Consider the following 21,483-nt stretch of genomic DNA (forward strand, 5'->3'; position numbering starts at 1 on the left):
GTGTGTGCCCTCATGCTGGGCTGGACAGATGCCAACCGCGCTGTGCACACACCCAGTCTGGGCAGGACCCTGCACCCCCTCACGAGGACCAAACATCACACTCGTGGCACTCTCACATACTCACCTAGACCGTTCACACTTAAGGGCTCCTACCTCTGCCCCTCAGAGTCACACCCGCTTCGGGCGACAGATGCTGCTTGTTGGTGGCAGCAGATGAGGTACACAGAGGCCCACTGCAGAGGCCAGGGCCACTCGGGGCAGGATGACAAAGGACGGGCTGGGTCCTGGGCTGGGTTAAGGCCCAGCCTCCGTCTCTGTCTCCCAGGCCCATCTGGTTCCACTGACCTGTGGGCAAGGAGCCGTCTCAGGCTGACATGGTGTTCTCCAGCCAGGGGGATCCAAACGCAGAAACGGGACCTGAAGAATGTCCAAGAGTGACAAAATGTGGAGTGGGTTCAGCTCTGCCACCGTCTCTCCTCAGGCCCACTCATAGCCCTATGCTTCATCACCCCAAGCACCCCCCACCTTCCCCTTTTCTGCTCTTGCAGCCTCTGTCCCCACCCAGCAGCTGACCTGATCGTCTGGCCAGTCTCTCTTCCTAAACATCCCGCTCCTTTCATCAGGTCACTTCCCCTCTCAAGAATCTTCAGTAGCTCCCCATCACCTAAGGATGAACTCTGGCTGGCACTCAGAGCCCCCTTGATAGACTGGAGCTGACCTTCCCGTTCATCTACCACTCCTCCCTTCCCAGACCCCCTCTGTGTGGGCACCGTCATTCCATGAAGATCTTGCCCTTTTCCATCTCTGCATCTTTTGCAAAGTCCTCTCCTCCTCCTAGAATGTCCTTTTTCCCTCCACATCCTCACCACCCTTCAAGGCCCAGCTAAACTTTCACCTCCTCCAAGAAGTCTTCCCTGATGACCACAGTCCACAGAGATGGCTCCTCTCTGCCTCCTCTCCACACCATATGCTGCGCCCACCCCCACCTTGATACACCTCTTACCCTGTTGGGGGATTTGCTCTTCTCTGCTAGATGCCACGCTCCCTCAAGTGTAGCACTGGGCCGGCGGGGGAGAGAGCAGGTCCAAACTTCCCTGCTTTTTCTCCACAGCACAGAGCTGGGCACACTTACCCAGAGGCTCTGAGGAAGGCATTTGTGGGCTTCTCTCACCCCTAGCCCATTCCAGCCATATCTGATTGTGTGACTGTCATCTCTGGAACGGCTTGCCTCTGGCCAGCCAGACTCCCTGTTCCCAGGGCAGCCTTGGCTGGCCGGGTGCTTTGCGGCTCCCCGTCAGGCCAGGGCCTGCTCTGCTGGGCCGGGACCCACACACATTCCTTCAGAATTAAACAAGGTCCCATCAGCTCCAGGCTCCCCAGCATCACGATGACCCCAGTGGCTTTTGGAAGTAGCTTTTTGCCCTCCCCGGGGTAGCGAGGCCCACTTGGTTCCAGAGGAAAATTCTCTGGTCTCGAGGCAAAGACCTCAACAGCCACAGGGGAGGGTGAAAGGTCACATTCAGGATCGCTGAGAAACCGGACACAAGGCCCAAGACTTTACTCGCAACCACATCGGGCCTAGTGTCCATCTTGCCAGACAGCTAAGGTGCACATGTGTGTGCAGATGCAGAGACACACACACACCCGCACACAGACACAACACACAGGCAAACACGTATACACAGTGTACACTGCAAACACACACTGTTGCCAGGTAAGCATACGTGTTAACACGTAACCACACATCATGTGTGTGCATACATATATGTACCACGCAAGTACACGCGTCAACACCCAGAGACTTGCGCACACACACATACCCCATGCTGCCCCCCCAGAGACCCCAGAGGTGGGCTGGGCAGCCTGGCCACCCTCACTGGGCTGGGGCTCGGGCCAAAGCCCATCCCTTCTCTTCCCAGAGCCGCAGCAGGAGAGGGCAAAAACGTGACCCGAAGCAGGGCAAGGTCATTTTCATCCTCCAACAGCCTCGGCCCCAGAGGCAGAGGCCCCTTAGCTAAAACAAAAGAGGAGAGTTCCATTCGCACCGCCCCCACCTATGGCTGGGTGCAGTGAGAGAAACGGACCCGGGCGGACGGCGTGGGGGCGGAATGGAGAGGTCCAGCTGCCACACATCTCCGGGCTTCTGGAACACGGAGACAGCATCTGCCCCTGTCTGCTCGTTGGAGAGCTTCAGAGTGTCCCCCCAACCTCCAAAATGTGCTCAATACTTGATGCCAGTCTTGGAGCTGAAAATGTTGGGGTGCTGCCTCCTGGGGCAGCAGGAGGGGGCAGAACCAGAGGAGAGGGTGGAGGAGCCTCTCATCTATGACCCTGCCGCCCAGCAGGCCCGGCAAGGAGCCAGGGCACAGGGCAGCACTGACACGCTCAGGCAGCACGGTCACACTTGTCGTGTAGGCCCTCTGCAGAACCAAGCAAACGGCCTTGCTCTCAGCTTTGGAATCAGATGGGCCTGGGTCCCGATCTTGCTCTGCCACGTGGCGATGGAACTTGGGGCAAGCCACCCAATGCCCTTGGCCCTTGTTTGCACGGCCATGAAAAGAGGGTGATAGAATCGAGTTCACGGGAAAGCTTCGGGGATTGAGTGTGGTGGTCTGGGGAAAGGAGTTAGGCCTGAGTATGTGTTTGAACCTAAATGTGACTGAGTCAGACCTGAATTTGGGGATCTCAGGAACCCAGATGGCCCTGTGCACAGGGCAATGAGATAGCTCTCAGACAGAAGGAAGGTGCTTCCAGAAGCCTTCACTGAGGAGGATTGGGTGGTCATCCCCAGCTTTGGCCACAAGGGTCCCAGACTGGATGGTGAGAACAGGGATAGTTTAAGACCACCCTCATATTTCCTCCGCAGGCTCTGAGAGTAGATTCTATCAATGTTTGAAGGAACAGGGTCATTACAAGATCAAGAGAAGCCATAGCCTCGGGACCAGCCCAGTCCATTAGGCTGTTGGAGGCACAAGATCTCCCTCCTTAAACTTAATCCGTGGAACCACGATGGTCTTAGGACCCTGCTCAGACTCAATCAATATGCCTAACCGAGGTCACATGGCTCCTCCAAGCCAGCCCGGAACCCTTCACAGTAAAGTGATCTGGCCACAGCCTGTCCAAAAATATGTGCCTATATAGAAAAAGGTGCTCCTTCTTCAATATTTCCATTGGTCAAGAAATTATTGTAATATACATATAGTGTTAGAATAAGCACTTTACTGCCATCTGCAGGAAATCTGCCATAAGAATTACACACTGCCCACCTTTGGAGCCAACAGAATTACTGTAAATATATGAAAAAGTTTTCCAAATAATAACAGTATCTATGATATGAATAGTGCTCCCTCCGGTGCGGTGCCCCGGAGTAATCTTGTGCTTGGCCCTGCTTGTGGTCTCCATCACCCCCAGTATGGGCTGAATTGGATGCCCCCAAAATCCATACACTGAAGCCCTGACCTCCAGCACCTCAGAATGTGGCTGTATTTGGAGATGGGGTCTTTAAAGAGGTGATTAAAGTAAAATGAGGCCATTAGATGAGCCCTAATCCAATCTGACGGGTGTCCTTACAGGGAGAGGAGACTCGGACACGCAGGGAGACACCGGGGATGCATGCACAGAGGGACCACCCCCTAAAGAGCTAGCAAGAGGGCGGCCACCTGTGAGCCAAGGAGAGAGGCCTCCGAGGAAACCAACTCTGCTGGCACCTTGATCTTGGACTTCCAGCCTCCAGAACCCTGAGCAAATTCATCCGTCTTTTGAGCCACCAGGTCAGTGGCAGCCCAAGCTAACAGAGCCCCTTCCTTAGTTACTATAATTGCCCCATCCCCCAATCCCCAAGACAGACTCAGAGCCTCCCTCAAAATAAACCCGTCAGGATGGGGGACAATCGACACCCTGAAAATGCAGACTAACGGACTGGGCCCTGCCCTCAGCAGCATCACACCTCCACCTAGCTGGACAAGCATTCCGCACCAGTGATCCTGGTGCGGGGCGATCTGGAAACGTGCAGGGCCTTCCACAGTCAGCTCCTGCCACCCACCCAACACCAAAGAAGGCCCCAGAAGGATCCGCCTGGTGCCTCTGCGCTGGGCCTCGTGTAGAGCGAGTCAGGCTGCCCTCTGCCTCCACAAGGAGGGCCAAGCACACAAAGCCCTCTGTTCCTGAGGTGGGAGAGGCCTGCGGAGGCTGGGGGTGGGGCTGAGGGGAGCCCACCTCTCCCCCACCAAGCAGCCAGGCGGAGGACGGAGGGGTCGCAGTCTCCATCCACAAGGGGAGGGTGTGGGAGGCTCTGGGGCAGGCATCAGGGCAGGGCTGGAATCTGTGTTAGTCCCAGCAGGCCCACTGCCCACAGCCCTCGGTTCTTTTAGGAGCCTCCGAAAAACAGAGGCATTTCTTTTAAAATCGGAATAAATATAATAATAATTAATATAATAATGAATCCTACCTGGGCTATATTCACCTTTATACTAGCACAGTCATAAAGCATAATTTTTAATTTTTTTTTATGAAGGAAGAGTCTCCCGGAAGCAAAAGTACATCGTTCCACAAAAGTCATAATGTGGCCCTAGGAGCTCTGGGTGTTGCAGGGGGTCTGAACTAGAGCAGGGGTTTGTTGTCCCTCTCCTTCCCCAGGGTCTGAAGGGTAAGCCCCTCAGGACAGGCTGCACCCGGCAGGTACCAGAACCTCTCCCCTCTCCCCAGCACTGGCACATCCACATCCTTCAAGCCAGGAGGCAAAGCCCGCCCTGGAGGCCACTGGGCCAAGCCAGAGTGGTCGGGCAGACAGGAGGGTGGGCCTCAAGCCAGGGTGAGGACTCTGCCAACAGTTTCCCCTGGGTGCTGGAGAAGGGCTTACCAGTGTGTCCTGTCCTCGCAAGAGGTGCCGCTCCTTGTGGGGCACATGACCCCTTCCGCCCAGGCCAGGGGCGTGCTCAGCTGGGTGCAGCTGTGGCCCCTGCTGCTGGAGTTTGACTTTCAAAATTGATTTATGGGGAACACCAGGCTGCTTGAAAGGCACTTGCATTCCTCCCCCATGAAGCAATGATTTGGGGAGGGAGAGAAGGGCCCTGGAGCCCTAAAGGGGCCCCAAGAGAGGTGGGGAGCACTCACAGAACTGGAGCTCCCTACACAAGGGAGGGCCCCCTTCCCCCCCGCCCCACCCCGTGGGCACAGCCGCCCCTCGGGGCCTGCAAGGAGCCTTCCTCGGAGAAATGACATACTCATGCAATAGAATGACAATAGTGCAGAGTTGAAAATAAGGGGGCCAGAGTTACACATGTCCACATACCGGAATCTCGTAAACATTGAGGGGGGAGAAACAAATTGTACAAGAATACATATTAGAATGATGCTATTTACATAAAGCATGAAAAATAACTCTATAAATACTTCCAGAAAACTTGCATAGTTAGTACAAAGTTCAATTTGTGACCATGAAAAAACACCAGCTATAGGATAGTAGGGGGGTGCGGTGGAAGGGAAGTGAATTCTACTAGATTTGTAATTTTATTTCCCAAACTGCTTTGTGGCTACGCCGGTGTCCATTATATCACTGTTTGTTTTAGTATATCTGAATTATTTTATAATAACAGTATTTTTAGGAGAATGAAGCCCCAAGGGAATGGAGGATGAAAGAAAAAGTCCTGGCTTCACGTCCAGTATCGCCCAAGTCCAAAATCCCCAAAGAGCTTTCCCATGACTTGATGCCGCTTGGAGCCACGTCCCTGGGGGAGAAAATGTACCCACAACCAAACCTGGATCCCTCACTTCACTCCTGCATCACCCAGGGATGAGACTGGTGAGGCACTCGGGAGAGACCTCTGGCTGCCCCGGGAGTGGGGCTCGGGCACTCAGCAGAGTGATGGCAAGCAATCACAAAGCCCCCACTGTGCTCGAGGCCAGGGTGAAAGGATGTACCCCAAGATTCCTGCCTGAGTTCCCAGAGCTCCACTGTCACCCTGTAGACTGATTCTCCCAGATGGCCCAACCCTCACCCAACCTAGACTCTCCTCTCCCTCCAAACAGGCCTCACTGATAAACCAGGGGCCCCGCATAGCTGTGCTGGCCCAGAAACCAGGCCTGGGCTATGGCTGCAGCCACAAACCCCAAAGCCACCCCGAGTGACCCAGGCTACAGCTTCTTATGCTTCTGCTCCATCTCCTCCGAGGACTAGGGGTCTGGGCCTGGGTCTTGCTCCCTTCCGGCCCTCCAGTGGCGGAACTGGCCCCTGGGTGTGGCCCAGCTGACATCTCATTCTCTAATATGTCAGCCTGACTCCCTGCAACCTTGCCAAACGTGCATTTTTTTTTTTTTTTTAACTTTGAACATCAAGAGACACGGAAGGACTTGGAAAGGTGGGCACTCTGAGGCAGTTCCGGGGTAGGGCGGGACGGGACCGCATCAGCCCAGCCCGTGGCACCTACCAGCCAGGCTGTAGAAGTTGCTGGGCTAGGAGAGAGGCTCCAGGCTCAAGGCCCAAGTGGCCCTCAGCCTGTATTGCCCCCACCCCCCCCCCGGCCACCAGAAGCCAGGATGAAGTCACAGCAAGAGTGTCTCTGCCCCAGGGGTCTCCTGCCTGCCTATTTTCTGTGTGTGTGACTAGCTCCCTGCTGCCGAGGACCTTGCTCATTCATTCTGCATATATTAAGCACCTATTACCTTGTGCCTTGCGGGACATTGCGGCCTCAGTGGTGAAGTCCCATCCTTGCTCTGAAAGACCAGACTGAGCCATGGCAGCAACCAGCAACAGAGTAATTGTCAGAGAACCTGTAGCCTGCTTGGATGCTGGAGAGCAACCAGCCAGACTCTTCTACAGACAAGGAACCGGCACCCAGGAGGTGACATCATTGCCCAAGGTCACATTCTAAAGTGCAGAGCTGAGCCCTGAGCACTCTCCATGCCGCTAGAGGGTCCCAGAAGCCCCAGTGGCCCTGGAGCCAATCTGAGTGTACCTCCTGAGCTTGGTGCTCATTGCCAGGCTGTCTATGGGGAGCCCAGCTGAGCCCAGAACATGCTCCCCACCTGGGGCTACACATGGGGAGATCCGAGGCCATACTCACAATGCCACATCTGAGGCCAAAAGCTGCCCACCCCCTGCCTAGGAAAACAGGGCAGAATCCGGAGATGTCAGGATCTTCCCCCCAAACCCAGGGATTCTCCAGCATTCCCTCTCTGGGGAGGCACCACATCCTCCATTGCACAAGCCAGAAACCGAGAAACCGTCCTTGACATTCCATCTGTCACCTGCTCAGATAAGGTGCCCTGAGCCAGGATGACCATTGCCTGCCCTCCCTGCCCCCGGCTCTGCAGAGGCCAGGTCCAGGGGGGCCTTCCACACAGGATGGTACTCGGTGAAAGAACAGGGGTCTGTGTCCCTGCCTGGAGAGAAAGCAAGCCTATGCCCCCCCACCGGGGACAGCTTAGGCTAAAGCTCTGCTCTCGGCAAATGGGCTCTGGGCATCCCGGAATTAGTTTGGGGCAAGGAGGGCTGGGGAGTCAGGGTGCACATCTCCAAACATCCAGAATGACAGCTCTGCCTTATTTCATGATAGGCACAGCCAGCCGGCAGGCATGTTCTTCTTGGCCCACACCACGTTTTAGATTGAGGTTTGTTGCCAGCATGTAACTTTTGGACAGTTCCATAAAAGACCAGATTTGTACATGGGAGAACTGGCTTCCCTGGGTGGGCATGGCCCTGCTGAGAACGGGGTTGTCACTCTGGATGGAGCACATACTGTCCAGGAGCTGCGGTGCCCACCACTCCCCGCTGCTTCCCAACCCCGAGGCCCAGGGCCCTTGACCTTCCTTCCTGGGTCCTGCCTCTCCTCCCCTCGCGTTACCTCCTGGGTCCCTGTGTGCACTGGAGTTTGCGAATCCTCACTTTAGGACCTGAGAACAATGTTGCTAGTGAGATAACATGGCTCCATGATGTGTATGTTCCTGGGACAGTCCATCATCCCTGGCCTGCAGCAGCCAAGGTAGAAGGTGCCAGCCCGCCTGGGATAGAAGAGGGAGCCATGGCAGAGAAGACAGCTTTGTTGTACAACCTTCAATCGAGCAGGAGGGAGAGGCTCTGGGAGCCCAACATACAGCCGTGCTGGAAAGGGAGGCGACGCTCAAACCAGGGGGGGGGTGCTGTGGGCTTGCGTTTTCCTTTGCAGATTCTAAAGCAAGCCTCTTTTCCCTAGTACAAGATCATGCCCTCGGTCCTTCTGCCCCCACCCCCAGACTCAAAGCTCCCCCAACCCATTTGCTGTGCCACAGGAGAGGGAAGGTGTGTGTGGGACTGAGGCCTGCGCCCACCCCAGAGATTTCCAACTCACCACCGAGGGAAGACCACCAGCCTAGGAAGGACCTCAACTGCAAGGAGATTTCGGCCCCACGGTGACCGGAGGGAGGGAGGAAGCTGAAGCAGAAGAAAGGGAGAGGCTCTGGGGGTGGGGGCCAAGGGCACATGCCCTCTGGGGGGCACTGAAGGGAGGGACAGGAGGCTTCTCAAGGGGTGAAGGAGATGGATAGATCAAAAGAGGAAATAGAGGCGCCTGGGTGGCTCAGTTGGTTAAGCGACTGCCTTCGGCTCAGGTCATGATCCTGGAGTCCCGGGATCGAGTCCCGCATCGGGCTCCCTGCTCGGCAGAGAGTCTGCTTCTCCCTCTGACCCTCCCCACTCTCATGTGCTCTCTCTCTCTCATTCTCTCTCTCTCAAATAAATAAATAAAATCTTAAAAAAAAAAAAGAGGAAATAGTACTGTTCAACCGCCTCCACCCCCACTGGGACCCCCAACTCTGCCCCCTTTGAATTCCCTCCCTGGAAACTGGAGTTTCCTGACATCCTTCTGCCCCTCACCTTCCTCCTACAAGCACACACCCCAGCCAAAAGGAAAAGCAGACTCCGAAGTCAAATTCACTCAGGTCATGGGGACGCAAAGGAGTGACCATGCATGTCACCTAGCCAGAGAAACCACGAGTCGGGCCTGACTGTCGTCCCACATCGCAGCCAGCCAGGTTAGGGATGCCAGACAGAATCACCATCGCCACAGCCCAGGGCCATAAAAAACCGGCCTTCAGGCAGAGCACAATGGTCTAGTTCTCGGGATATATACAAATGTCGACTGACTTATCACTCAGCAGGCACCAAAGGTTTAATGAAATCTTACTGGCAGAAGACTCAAGGTTGAGAAACTTCGAACCACGTACTTGATATTTTCCTGCAAATCAGGACAAGGCTGCGAAGATTTGGTCTGAGCTGTGAGAAGACATCTTGTTTCAGCTCTTGAGCGCCAAGTTCCCTCTGGCCCGCGGCTCAGGCCCCACCATCCTAGTAGGCCGTCATTCCTGCTGACCTGCCATCATGGACCACGGGCAGCAGGAGCTGGTCCAGCAGTGGGCAGGGTCTGCCTGGAGCCTTCTGGACTCTCCCGCCCAGCCCAGGTTGGGTCATTGACAGGCTAGAGTCAGAGGAACCATCTATGGGATGAGAATGAGGACCACAGAGGCGGCCAGGCCCTTTGCCAGCCCAAGTGGGTGTCCCTTTTTCCTTCTGGCAGGCCCCACCCACTCAGCCAGACTCCTGCCCCCCTGGGCCTCGGTGTACCACACCCCTCCCCCCCACCCACATCTTGGTGCCATTTCCCAGAAATCCGCTTGGGTGGCAGGAAATGACCTCTCAGGTTCCCTTTCTTACAGCATCCCCAAACAAGCCCACAGAGCAGCCTTTCCACTCCGAAGGTTTACTGCCAATCCTGAAGGAAAACAGAGTGGGAATGATAAAATTAACAGCCCCAGGAAGGGACCGATGCTCAGCCAGCCTTCCTCCGCAGCTTTATAGTCACGGGCCTCGCCTGCCAGCACTAATGTTCCTTTTGCCATGAAGCCAGTCATCCTCCCTTTTAACCTTCGCCCTCCTCCCCGCCTTCCTCCAACCGCCTCCTCCAGGCCCTTCAGCTGCCAACAGCCTACTTTCCCAGCTTTGATTTATCTCCACCAGAGGGAAGGCAGAGTTCAATCCAGCCCCACAACCAGTACCTTTATAAAGAAAGTATCTCAAACCCACCCAAGGTCCGGACAGACGGAGGCACAAAGATACACCTCGATATCCTGGAGACAGAGCTAGGGCCCACGCCAGACATGCCACACACTCTCGCACGCAGGACAGACCCCCGGACACGTTCCGGAAGACGCACCAAAAGCCCGCCCTGCACTGAGAGCAATTTGGAAGTTTCTTTTGAGGAAAAACACTCTGCTCCAAAGAAGGCTCCTGACAGGCCGGTTTTTTCAGAGTGGCTGGATAAATTGCTTTTCTGCAAAAATAAACACAAGTGAACTGCATTAGCTGAGCGAGTGACACATTAGTTACAGATGCAAGGCCTGTCAGAACATTGAGGGAACAGCTTTTACTGGGGAAGGGCTGAAAGACTCATAAATAACCAGTTGGCAATCTCACATAAACATTTGTGCGTTCTCATAAACACCGCCTACCACAAGCGCTGGCCTGGCTGCTGGTGCGGCCAGGAAGAGCCCTCTCCCCCCTTCCTCAGAGCACAACAAGGCAGCAAGGTGGGGGCTGGTCACAGGCACCTCTTCCCGCATAGTCCCAGCTCCTTGGACTCACGCTCATGTGCCATGGGGTAGAAGGAAAGATCCAAGCCCCATCCTCAATATCTGCCAGAGAATGAGAATCCAGGACCAGCCCCAGTGGGACAACTGGTCCACCTTCCTCCCTCTACATAGACTAGAAGAAGAGAGAGAATCAAGAGATATAATAGTGCTGGGGGCTGAGTTATTACCTAAAGCCAAGTGAGGAATTTAAGAAGTATAGAAATGCCCCCTGGATTTGACTCCTGTGGTGCCCATCAGAATCATGAGGAAAGTGGGATGAGGGCAGCACCACCCCCACTCAGAGAACATAGGCCACAGGGGTTGGCACCAGCCTCGTCCATCCATCCACGAGGGGAGTCTGGGCTTCCTCCCATTGGCTCTCGGGGATGCCCTTGCCTTGGGGCCTGGGGTTCTCTCCTCTGAGCTGAACACCTCGGAGCCACATCCAGCTGATCCCATAAAGAAGGGCAGAGTGGGCCATGTGCGCTGACTCACATCTGTCTTCCCTATTTCTCTTACGGTGCCTACCAACCCAACAACCACCTGGTACCCTCATCCCCCATACCTTTCCCAAGCCAAATCCACTTTCTAGAAAGGATCCGAAGCACTAATTTATCCTGAGGTATGAGTAACACTCTCTGTGCTTCCTTCTTATCCTCTCTGCCACAGATGCTTAGGGCAAAGGGACAGAGTATGAAGTGGTAAGATTTAAAGCAAATGGCTAATACTCACAATCTTTGCTGAACATTTGACTCAGCCAAGAAGGGGGAAGAGTTTCGATCTTTTCAGGGAGGCAGGTGTGGAGAGAAAAGAGAGAACGTCCACTGGCCCCAAGATGGCACTACGATGGTTAGCTTCAAAACCAGCTCCACCACCCACATCTCAGTAACTTTCTATTGAAAGGCCCAAATCCTTAGACTGAGTGAGCTTCTCCTTTATCCATCCTGTTTCTTGACCTGGTTCCACCCAGACTTCGACTTGACTTCCCTCGCTGCCCCTCACGCACCTTGTGGTCCAGCCAGACGAATTCATCCCTCCCCTCCTTAACCCTCTGTTAGAATTTTGTGCTTTCTTTTACCTCAGTTCCTCTTCCAAGAAGGCCTTTCCTTCCAGTCCTGCAAGTCCAGCTCCAACCCACCCTTCCAGACTCAACGCAAACACCTCTTCATGTCTCCCTCCTTTGACCTCTGGGAGAATTTTTTCAGTTCCTTGCTGCTGACTTTCCTTCTTCTTGTAAGTTATTAGTGTATCTGGCCCAATCCCCTAGAGATGTTAAACCCTCAGATCTGTGTCATATTAATCCTTCAGGTTCCTCCACCCTCTCAGACCCTCGCCAATGCCTGGGACATGGGAGGTGTGTTGAATCCATAAAGGAAGGTGGGGATGGCGTCTGGATTCGGGGTCGTGATGGTGGTGGGGATAATGTGAGCAGGGAGAGGAGAGGGTGGTAGTGATGGAAACTGGCCAACAAATCTGCCCCTGGGCAGCCTCCCTTTTGGCTTTCATTCTGCAGCCCAACAACGAGCAGAGCTGTTGTTGCTTTGGAAGAGGAATTAAGATGCCAGGCAGGTACAGCCAGCCAAGCACCATTGCTCTATTGAATCGAGCTCAGCGGTCTAGGCTCTTTCTTCCCATCAACAAATGGAACACTTTATGAGAAAATACAAAGCACAGCCCTACACAGAAATATCGAAGCCTCCTTGGCCAGGACATCCCTCAGAAGGGAACGCAATGTAGCCATAATTTATTGCGTTCAATATTTTTGCTTCCAATCTTATTTTTATAGACATTATTTCATAGACTGCAAGTCAAACACAGATGGAAAAGATTCTGGCTTTGTAATAAGAGAAGGTTTATGGTGGGCCAGCCCGCTGCTCTGTGTTTGTGTGTGAGTTAAACGCGCATTATCATGTCCTTAGGTGGGGCAGGGAGATGCTTTTATTATGTGTTTGGACTTTGATCCAACAATTCTGCCTTCATCTCTCCACTAGGCCAGGGCCTCCGGATACTCCCAAGGGGAGGAAGTAACAAACACCGAAGCGGGGCAAGGGGGAGGAGAAGTGCGCCAGCCTTTGAAATGCATTCTTGGCTCTGGCCGGACCTGCCTTTCCATGGGTCTTCAAAGGGCCTTGACCCAGGGACCGGGCCTCCTCCCCAAAGGACAGAGGTGAAAGGAAGTGGACACTATGGTGTTATATGTATGACTCTGTGTTGTGTGATTTGCACCGTCTCTTGGGGTGGGGGAGATCAGAACACTGAGCTCACACTGCCTATAAAATGCCCTTGAGATTCTCTGTAGATAGTCTCATCCAAGGAACATTTTTTTAAAGATTTATTTATTTACTTGACTGAGAGAGAGGAAGTGTGTGTGCCTGCGCGAAGAGGGGAGGACGGAGAGAAGCAGACTTCACGCCCCGTGTGCAGCCCAACGCAGGGCTCGATCTCAAGACCCCAAGATCACGACCTGAGCCGAAAAACCAAGAGTCAGACGCTTAACCAACTCAGCCACCCAGGCGCCGCCCGCAACTAACATTCTTAAAAACATCATCTGGCTGGGCGCCTGGGTGGCTCAGTTGGTTAAGCGACTGTCTTCGGCTCAGGTCATGATCCTGGAGTCCCGGGATCGAGTCCCGCATCGGGCTCCCTGCTCGGCAGGGAGTCTGCCTCTCCCTCTGACCTTCTTCCCTCTCGTGCTCTCTATCGCTCTCATTCTCTCTCTCTCTCAAATAAATAAATAAATCTTTAAAAAAAAAAAAAAAAACATCATCTGGCTTACGATGTTCATAGTCCAGAGGTACTAAGGTTTGTTCGATCAACCTCGTTTCGGTTGGGGAGAGAAAGAGCATGCGCAGGAAGAGAGACGGGCTGGAGGGAGATCTAAGGAGGAGGAAGGAGAGAAGGAGATGGAGACAGAGAAGTTGGGACAGGACCAGACCAGAGCAGGGGTCAGGAGGTCTTGGCCCCAGGCGTGGCCCCACACACCCACAAATGCACCGCTAGCAGGCAGCGCACCTTCTGGAGCAGAGGGAGCGGCCTCGAGGTTGGGCCACCCAGCCCCTCTTTTCTTTGCTCTCGGGGGGCCGTCGGCTTCCAGCCGCCTCCAAGAAGCAATGAGAGCATGTGTCAGAAAACACTGGGAGTGGGGAGGAGGGGGCTGCAGCCACATTCAGCTGGGAGGCTGAGTGGAAAGCAAATCAAGGGGGAGGGCCCCTTTGGGGCCTCGGGAAGAGTGATCTGTCCTACTCGCCAGGCTTCTGGAGGATTCCACCGGAGGAACGGCTGTGTGAGGTGAAATGTTAATGAGAGCCCGTCCATCGGGTCTCCAGCCATGGAGAGCCTGTCAGTAGAGCTCTGGGGGAGAGGAACAGCCCCCCCAGTTGCCTGGTAGCAACAGTGTCTTTGATGTTTATTGTGCAGACATTTCTACCGTGCACACCTGCAGGGGTACGATTCTGGGGGAGCCGTCCCTGGGGGCGGCTCTGAGTGTTCAAGCAGACCTGAGGAAAAGGCGAAGCGCACCCAGAAAGCCTCTGCCCTCCTTGGGCCCAGTCCCTTCTGCTCGGCGGCTGATTGTCACACCTCCCCCGGGGGCCTGGCGAGGGACGGAAAGCTTTGAAACACGGGAGTGGGTGAAGAATCTGCCACAGCCAGTGTCAGGAAAACAGTCCCTCCCACCTGCGCTGCTTGAGAAATCAGGCCCAGGTGCCCAGCCCAAGAGACGGAGAGCTGAATTTCGCAAACGGTTATAACCAGGTGTGGAGGGCATGGTGCCTTCTGGCGACCTCCCGTCCTTGGGGGGACCGTGCACGCTTCCCCCACCCTCCCAACGCTAGACGTCCTAGTGGGCTGTCTGTCGGTCACAGGGCTCTCCCCAGCCCCCAGCCCTGACAACGAAGTTTGAGCCCTCTCCCTGTGCCCTTATGGGAGCCACCATATTCCCTTTCTATTTAAGCCTCTTTGGATTGGTCTTCTGCCACTTGCAGCTGATAACGTCTCAACTGATACACCAGGCCAATAACGGCCTAGGGAATGTTTCAAACCAAAGAACTAAATCAGAATAAGAACGAGGCACCCAAGGGTCAGAGTTCCATAGGACTTCGGGAGAGAGGCACAAGAGGGGTCTGCCGGACCCGCACAGAATGGCCGGAAACAGTAGCAGCCTTTTGGGTGGACGCGATCCGCCTCCGTTCAGAACCCCACTCTTCAGAGGACCCACATTTCACACACACACACACACGTATGCACACATGAATGCATACACACTCGTGTACATGCACACGCGCACATACACTCCCTCTGTTCAGAGCCCCACTCTTCAGAGGACCCACATTTTACACACACATACACACGTATGCACGCATGAATGCACACGCATGCACACACTCATGTACATGCACATGTGCACACACACGGCCTCTGTTCAGAGCCCCACTCTTCAGAGGACCCACATTTCTCTCTCTCTCTCACACACACACACACGTATGCACGCATGAATGCACACACATGCATACACACTCATGTACATGCATACGCGCACATACACAGCCTCTGTTCAGAGCCCCACTCTTCAGAGGACCCACATTTCACACACACACGTATGCACGCATGAATGCACACACATGCATACACACTCATGTACATGCACACGCACACACATGACCTCTGTTCAGAGCCCCAGTCTTCAGAGGACCCACATTTCACACACACACACACACACACACACACACGCACGCATGAAGGCACACATATGCATACACTCATGTACATGCACATGCGCACACATGGCCTCTCTTCTGAGCCCCACTCTTCAGAGGACCCACATTTCACGCACACACACACGTATGCACGCATGAATGCACACACTCGTGTACATGCACACACGCGCACACACGGCCTCTGTTCTGAGCCCCACTCTTCAGAGGACCCACATTTCACACTCACACGCACACGCACACACATGCACATACTCAAAGAACATGACAGCTCCGTCCCTGTGGAGAGGGCACTCAGCGCGAACACAGCATGATCTCTCACCCTAAACATCCACGCTCACGGCTAACGCCATCCAGGCCCCAGGGAAATGCTTCTCCCCGACATTCGCGTCGTGTCCTTCAATCAAGAGGAGACCATGTTCAAATGCTATAAAAACGTGTGGGTCGTGGGGCTGCTGACACAGACCTGGCCCTGCTGCTCTGGAGGATCGAATGGTGGAAGCTCTTAGAGGGAAGACAGATGAATTTCTCAAATCCTTCCTCTTACATAGAGCAAGAAGACAATAGAAGTAGCGTGTCTCGGTGGTGGCAAACATACATTTTCCTGCTTCTCTTTGTGGTTCCAAAGGTACTCACAGATTAGCAACGTTACAATTGTACATGGCAGCCGCAGAACACTTTCCAGTATAAAAAATTCATAATTCTCCCACATTTGCACATATAGAGGTCAAGATAGAACATGCATAAAGCATGAGACTGATTCTTTACATTGGCAACGAGACAGACATGGAACAACTATAGGATTTTATTTTCTTTTTTTAAGATTTTATTTATTTATTTGACACAGAGAGAGAGAGACAGCAAGAGAGGGAACACAAGCAGGGGGAGTGGGAGAGGGAGAAGCAGGCTTCCCGTGGAGCAGGGAGCCCGATGCGGGGCTCGATCCCAGGACCCCGGGATCATGACCTGAACTGAGGGCAGTCACTTAACGACTGAGCCACCCAGGCGCCGCCCCTAGGATTTTATTTTTATAAAAATGTTTACTAAGATGTAATAAATTTGCAAGACTTAAATTTAAAAATTCAGCTTTATTTAAATATTTGACATTTTTGTATTAGATAAAATGCGTTAAGTTATAGTATTGGTTACATTTGCCTTTTAATTTTAGTAGATAATTTTGAATATTTTAAAGAAAAATAACTTGGTAAAAACTTATGTGAAAATGTTTTGATCTTTTACAATTTAATTTGCATTTTTTAAATTAAAACGCACATAATTTTTTTTACTGTTTCAGTTATCTGTTGCCATATAACAAAGCCCAAAGTTTAGTTGCTGAGAAGAAATTCTTTTTAGCTCTTGCAGTTCTGTGGATTGACTGGCTCGGGCGTCACTTGGTGGCTGGGGCGAGGGGTCTCACATGGTTGCGGTCAAACCGTGGCAAGGTTGAGAGTCAAATGCAGGTTCAGCTGGGCTGTACGGCCAAGATGGCAGCATCCTGACTCTCCTAGCTGGTCTCAGCTGGAACGGCTGGACCAAGCAGAGTCTGGTGGACCGAACTGCTTTCTCCTGTGACTTTTCCACATGGCTAGCTTGGCCTCTCCATAGCATCTCAGTCTCAGAAGAAACCAACTTCTTACACGATGCCTGGCTTGTTCCAGAGCAAGCATTGTAAGAGACCCAGGTGGAAGCCAAAAGGCTCCCTATGCGCTGTCCTCAGAAATCATGTGGCATCACGGGCACTGCTTTCTATTGGCCAAAGTGAGTCACAGGGACGACGCAGATTCCACAGAGCAGCCTGCACGAGGTCATGAATACCAGGAGAGGTGGTTTTCACTGGGGGCTAGCTTTGAAGACTAGCCCTCTGCACCGCACCCCCCGATGAATCACATCCCTCACACATCCGAATGACTGTACACTCACCCCCGAGGCCGCCCGAAGTCTCATCCAGGACTTCAACATCTACATCAGGTCCGGAGGAGAGGAGGCCCCTCAGGTGTGGGTGCTTGGAGATGGCTCTTCTTGACTTGAAGTTCTGTGAAAAAAAGAAACGAGTTGTCTCCCTCCGCCAAACCCCACAAACAGTAAGGAGGTAGGCACGGGATAACTGCATTAGATGCTGTCATTCAAAAAGGGGAAGAAACTTGTGCAGAGAGCAGTTCTGAAATTAAGCCGATTCCTTAATCAGGGCCCAGTCCTGTTCTCTGTGGCTCTTGGCCATACTCTGAGTTATCCTTCGTTTTCTAGAAGAAATAAATGGTCAGTGTTTATAGCCACATTGACTTCTCAACCTGTTTCTTGCCCATTAGAAAGGACTCTTCGGGGGCGCCTGGGTGCCTCAGTCAATAAAGCGTCTGCCTTCAGCTCAGGTCATGACCCCAGGGTCCTGGATCGTGAGATCAAGCCCCGTGGTGGGCCCCCTGCTCAGCGGGGAGCCTGCTTCTCCCTCTCCCTCTGCAGCTCCCCCTGCTTGTGCTCTCTCTCCCTCTCTCTCTCTCTGTGTCAAATAAATAAATAAAATCTTAAAAAAAAAAAAAAGGACTCTTCGTTTTGAACAGTCTCTGTCCCTTTCAATCCAAGCTGAAAAAATATTTTTAAAATATGTGGGTTTCTTATATACTAAATTAAATCCTATTCCATTAAAGAAAAGGTCCCTCTCACTTTAAGCCACTTGTGAGGTTGTGGTGAGATTCTCAGTTCAGTCCTATTGTTCAGCAGAGAGGACCTAGGAGGTACCCCTTTACATTCTTATAAGTCCTGGTGTGTATCCAAAGGGTCTAAAGACATGCCCTTAAATATTTCTAAGGTCTTGACAGAGGGTCTTACAGGCACACCTTTGACTCTACCTGAGAACACATTTTACTGGCAACACCCAGGATTTTCTTTGCCCTGAGGCCAGGCCTTGCTTTTTGAGCCTTTTGCTGGCTGGAATATAGACCTGGCCTCCTCAGTTACTAATCCTGCTCCGAAACTTCTTTAGCTCATCTTGACCTTTTCCTATTTTATCAGCGTCATCTGGAAGAAGCTAATTAGCACTTTCAACTTTCTGCTTGGAACTGGCCTTAGACGTGTCACAAGTTCTGAGGCACCCCTTCTATTTTCCCCATTACTATAGGGGATGGTCTCACATAATTCTGCCAGTGCATGGCTTATGTCCCCTTTTCTCCAGTCTCCAATACCCTTTCCTTACCGTGTTTCAAGACTTCCATAATATTCTCCCCAAGGTTCTTCAGCTTCTGCCCTCCATTTGCTTTCTGTCCCAAAGCAAATGCCACAGGTTTTAAGTTTTTGTTACAAAACTCCCTTCCAACACTGTGGTAGCTGGTCTCCAAAGAAGGCCCCAGTGAACAAACCTCCTGGTATTTACGTGGTCTGGGGACCCTGTGTGGTCCTCCCACACTGAAGCTGGGCCGTGACTCATGCTAACACATAGGACACAGTGAATATATGTTGCATAAGTTTTGGACGTAGACTTTAGCTTCTTCCTCTTCCTTTTTGGAATACTCGCTTCTGGGAATCCTGCTACCATCTGGGAAGTCTAGCTATCCTACTAGAGGGATCATGTGGACAGAGAAGGACCCAAGGATTATATGAAAAGAAGGAAAGGACCGGCCGTCCCGGCACCCAAATTGAGCCTCTTGATGATTCCTGCCCCACCCACTAGCTAGCCACAACCACATGAGAATTTCAAAGCAAGCAGCAGAGGAGATGCTCAGCTGTGCCTGGTCAACCCACAGACCATGAGAGATAATAAAATCATCTTTAATATTGCTTTAAACCACCAAGCTCTGGAGTGTTTTGTTACATGGCAATAGCTGGGTAAAACAACTCTGAATACAATCACACTTGGTTTTTAATCCCGTAGGTCATTACTGTTCACTACAACACAGACTATGAGTTCTCTATTATAAAAGCATGATGACTGGTTTTGCTGAAATTAAGACAAGAAAATAAATCTCAAAGAACAAATACATGCTAATATATGAATTATTAATGTCTTTATTGTATTATTCATCCAAACATCACTGGCCCTTCCACAGAACCCCTGGTGTACTTAATAATCATTTAATTCAGTTGTCTTCAGTATTTTGTAAACTTTCAGTCATGTAAAAGTCATAACTATATATGTAGTTTCAATTTTATCATCTTGAAGGTAAACTCGTAACGGTTGAAGTGTAGAACATATTTCAATGAAGAGTTTGTTAGCTTGACTTATAACTTTTACATATTTAGACATATGGTCTGTGGGCCTCCACTTATACCCTTCTCCCAGGAGTGGATAGCACCAGAACCAACATGACAGGTGCCTGACCAAGGGGGAGCAGCAGAGGTACCACAAGAGCCAAAAGGGAACTTGGATACGTAACTAGGCCGGAAGGAACACCCGAGCAACCACCAGAAAAGACCAGAGAGGAGCATGGGGTCAGGGGTGGGCGGGAATGAGGTGGGGTGGAGTGGGGTGCTGAGAAGCCCACCTGCCCCATCTGCAGAGCCAATCACTGCTCCACTGGCCAAACTTAAATGGCCTGGCCTGGCCTGGCCTGGGACCAGGTGCAGGAACACCACAGAGCTAAACCCATCCCCAGAGTCGTCCTGAAACCTGACTTATTCTGGGGAGCATACCATCCTTCCAAGGCCCCCAGGTTCAGGCCCAGGCCCAGTGCTAGGTCAGGAGGGATCTATAGTCAAACTGAGTCAGAATTTGCTACTAATGAGTATCTGAGATTCATGCTTTCTACATCCAATCATTTTTACAATTGCGAATGTGCTTCCTTTCCCCCATAGTTTCCTTCCAAGAATTATATCTGAAAAACCCTCATCTTTTCTTTGCAAAATTAAGGTGAAAAAGATCTGTCCACATTTTCGTTAAAAGTGTCGAGTGGGGAGAAGAGAATAGGGGACAAGGAGGTTGAGTCGAGGAGGTGACAGGAGCTGCGGATCTTCTTGAAGACCTGGAGAGCCGGACGTGTGTGTGACCAGGATCACACCTATGCCTCAATTCTGCAGGGCTGGTGCAGTAGATGATCTGGTCCCGAGACTACACGTGTCTGGGGCCTGGGTACAGCTACCTGCCTGGGCTCTCCTTGCTGGTATAGGGGGTCTCTGGGCATGAGACTCTCAGATCTTTCCAAGGGGAGCAGTTGAGGAGCATGGCCACCCTTATGCTGGAGGACAGGCTCACAGCTCCAGTGTGGAGGGAGCATTGCCTGATTTTGAGTCCTCGTTCTACCTCTTTCTAACCTGGAGGCCTTAGGCAAATTACCTAATCCCTTTGTACCTCTGTCTCCCAATCAGTAAAACTGGGATGATGATGATGATGATGGATGATAGTGATATACCTGCCCCACTGGGCTGTTGAGAGGATTAAATGAGTAACACAGGTAAAGTGCTAAGAACAGAACTTGGGACAGGGGAAGTGCTAAGGTTAATGGCTGCCAACAGAGAAAACAGTCCAGGAGAAAGATGGGGCAAATGCAAACTTCCGTGAGGGTTGTTACTCGGTTAAATGCAGATGCATTAAGGAGTACTCAGATCTATTCAGGCCGGAAATCTTCATGTGGCTCAGAGCTAGTGCCCTGGCCAGGAACAGAGGTGTCTCTCATGCAACAGCCAAAATATATTTTATTTTATTTTTTAAAGATTTTATTTGTTTATTTGACAGAGAGAGACACAGCCAGAGAGGGAACACAAGCAGGGGGAGTGGGAGAGGGAGAAGTTGGCTTCCGGCCCAGCAGGGAACCCGATGTGGGGCTTGATCCCAGGGCCCTGTGATCATGACCTGAGCTGAAGGCAGACGCTTAATGACTGAGCCACCCAGGCGCCCCCAAAGTATTTTTTTAAAAGGTCTCCTTGGGTCCAGATTAAAATTGCCACCCAAGGCAAGGAAATATGACTTTGGATGCCAGTGACTCTGGTTTGTCCTGGATTTCTTGTACACTTAGGAAGCCTTATCTTCCCCCCTACGGAGCCTCATCCTATGACACACTGAACATTGGACTTGAAGTTAAGACTTGAGGTTGAAGATTTGCAGGGCTACCTCAGGCACATCCCTTCCAATCTCAGAGACTGTTTCTGGTCTATAAAACGAGGGGACTGGACTAGATACTCAAAGTCCCCAGTTACTCTAACATTCTGGGACAATGATTGCTCACCCCCTGCCCAAGCCTGGTCCTGG

General features: G+C 52.2%; 1 long non-coding RNA gene across 2 annotated transcripts in view; it reads right to left on the reverse strand.

Annotated features, from left to right (window-relative positions):
• Window positions 1-16,489: 16,489 nt before the first annotated feature.
• LOC114209737 (uncharacterized) overlaps window positions 16,490-21,483 on the reverse strand; it is a 40,501-nt gene continuing 35,507 nt past the window's right edge. For both annotated transcript variants that reach the window (XR_003609391.2, XR_003609392.2), the window contains exons 4-5: window positions 17,232-17,343; window positions 16,490-17,106 (exon numbers count right to left, since the gene is read on the reverse strand). This is a non-coding gene — a long non-coding RNA (uncharacterized LOC114209737). The remainder of the gene's footprint in view (window positions 17,107-17,231; window positions 17,344-21,483) is intronic.

This window comes from Eumetopias jubatus, unplaced genomic scaffold, assembly GCF_037043125.1.
Source record: "Eumetopias jubatus isolate StellerSeaLion01/CBP00866 unplaced genomic scaffold, mEumJub1_p1.0 scaffold_9, whole genome shotgun sequence".
NCBI classification, from domain to species: Eukaryota; Metazoa; Chordata; class Mammalia; order Carnivora; family Otariidae; genus Eumetopias; species Eumetopias jubatus.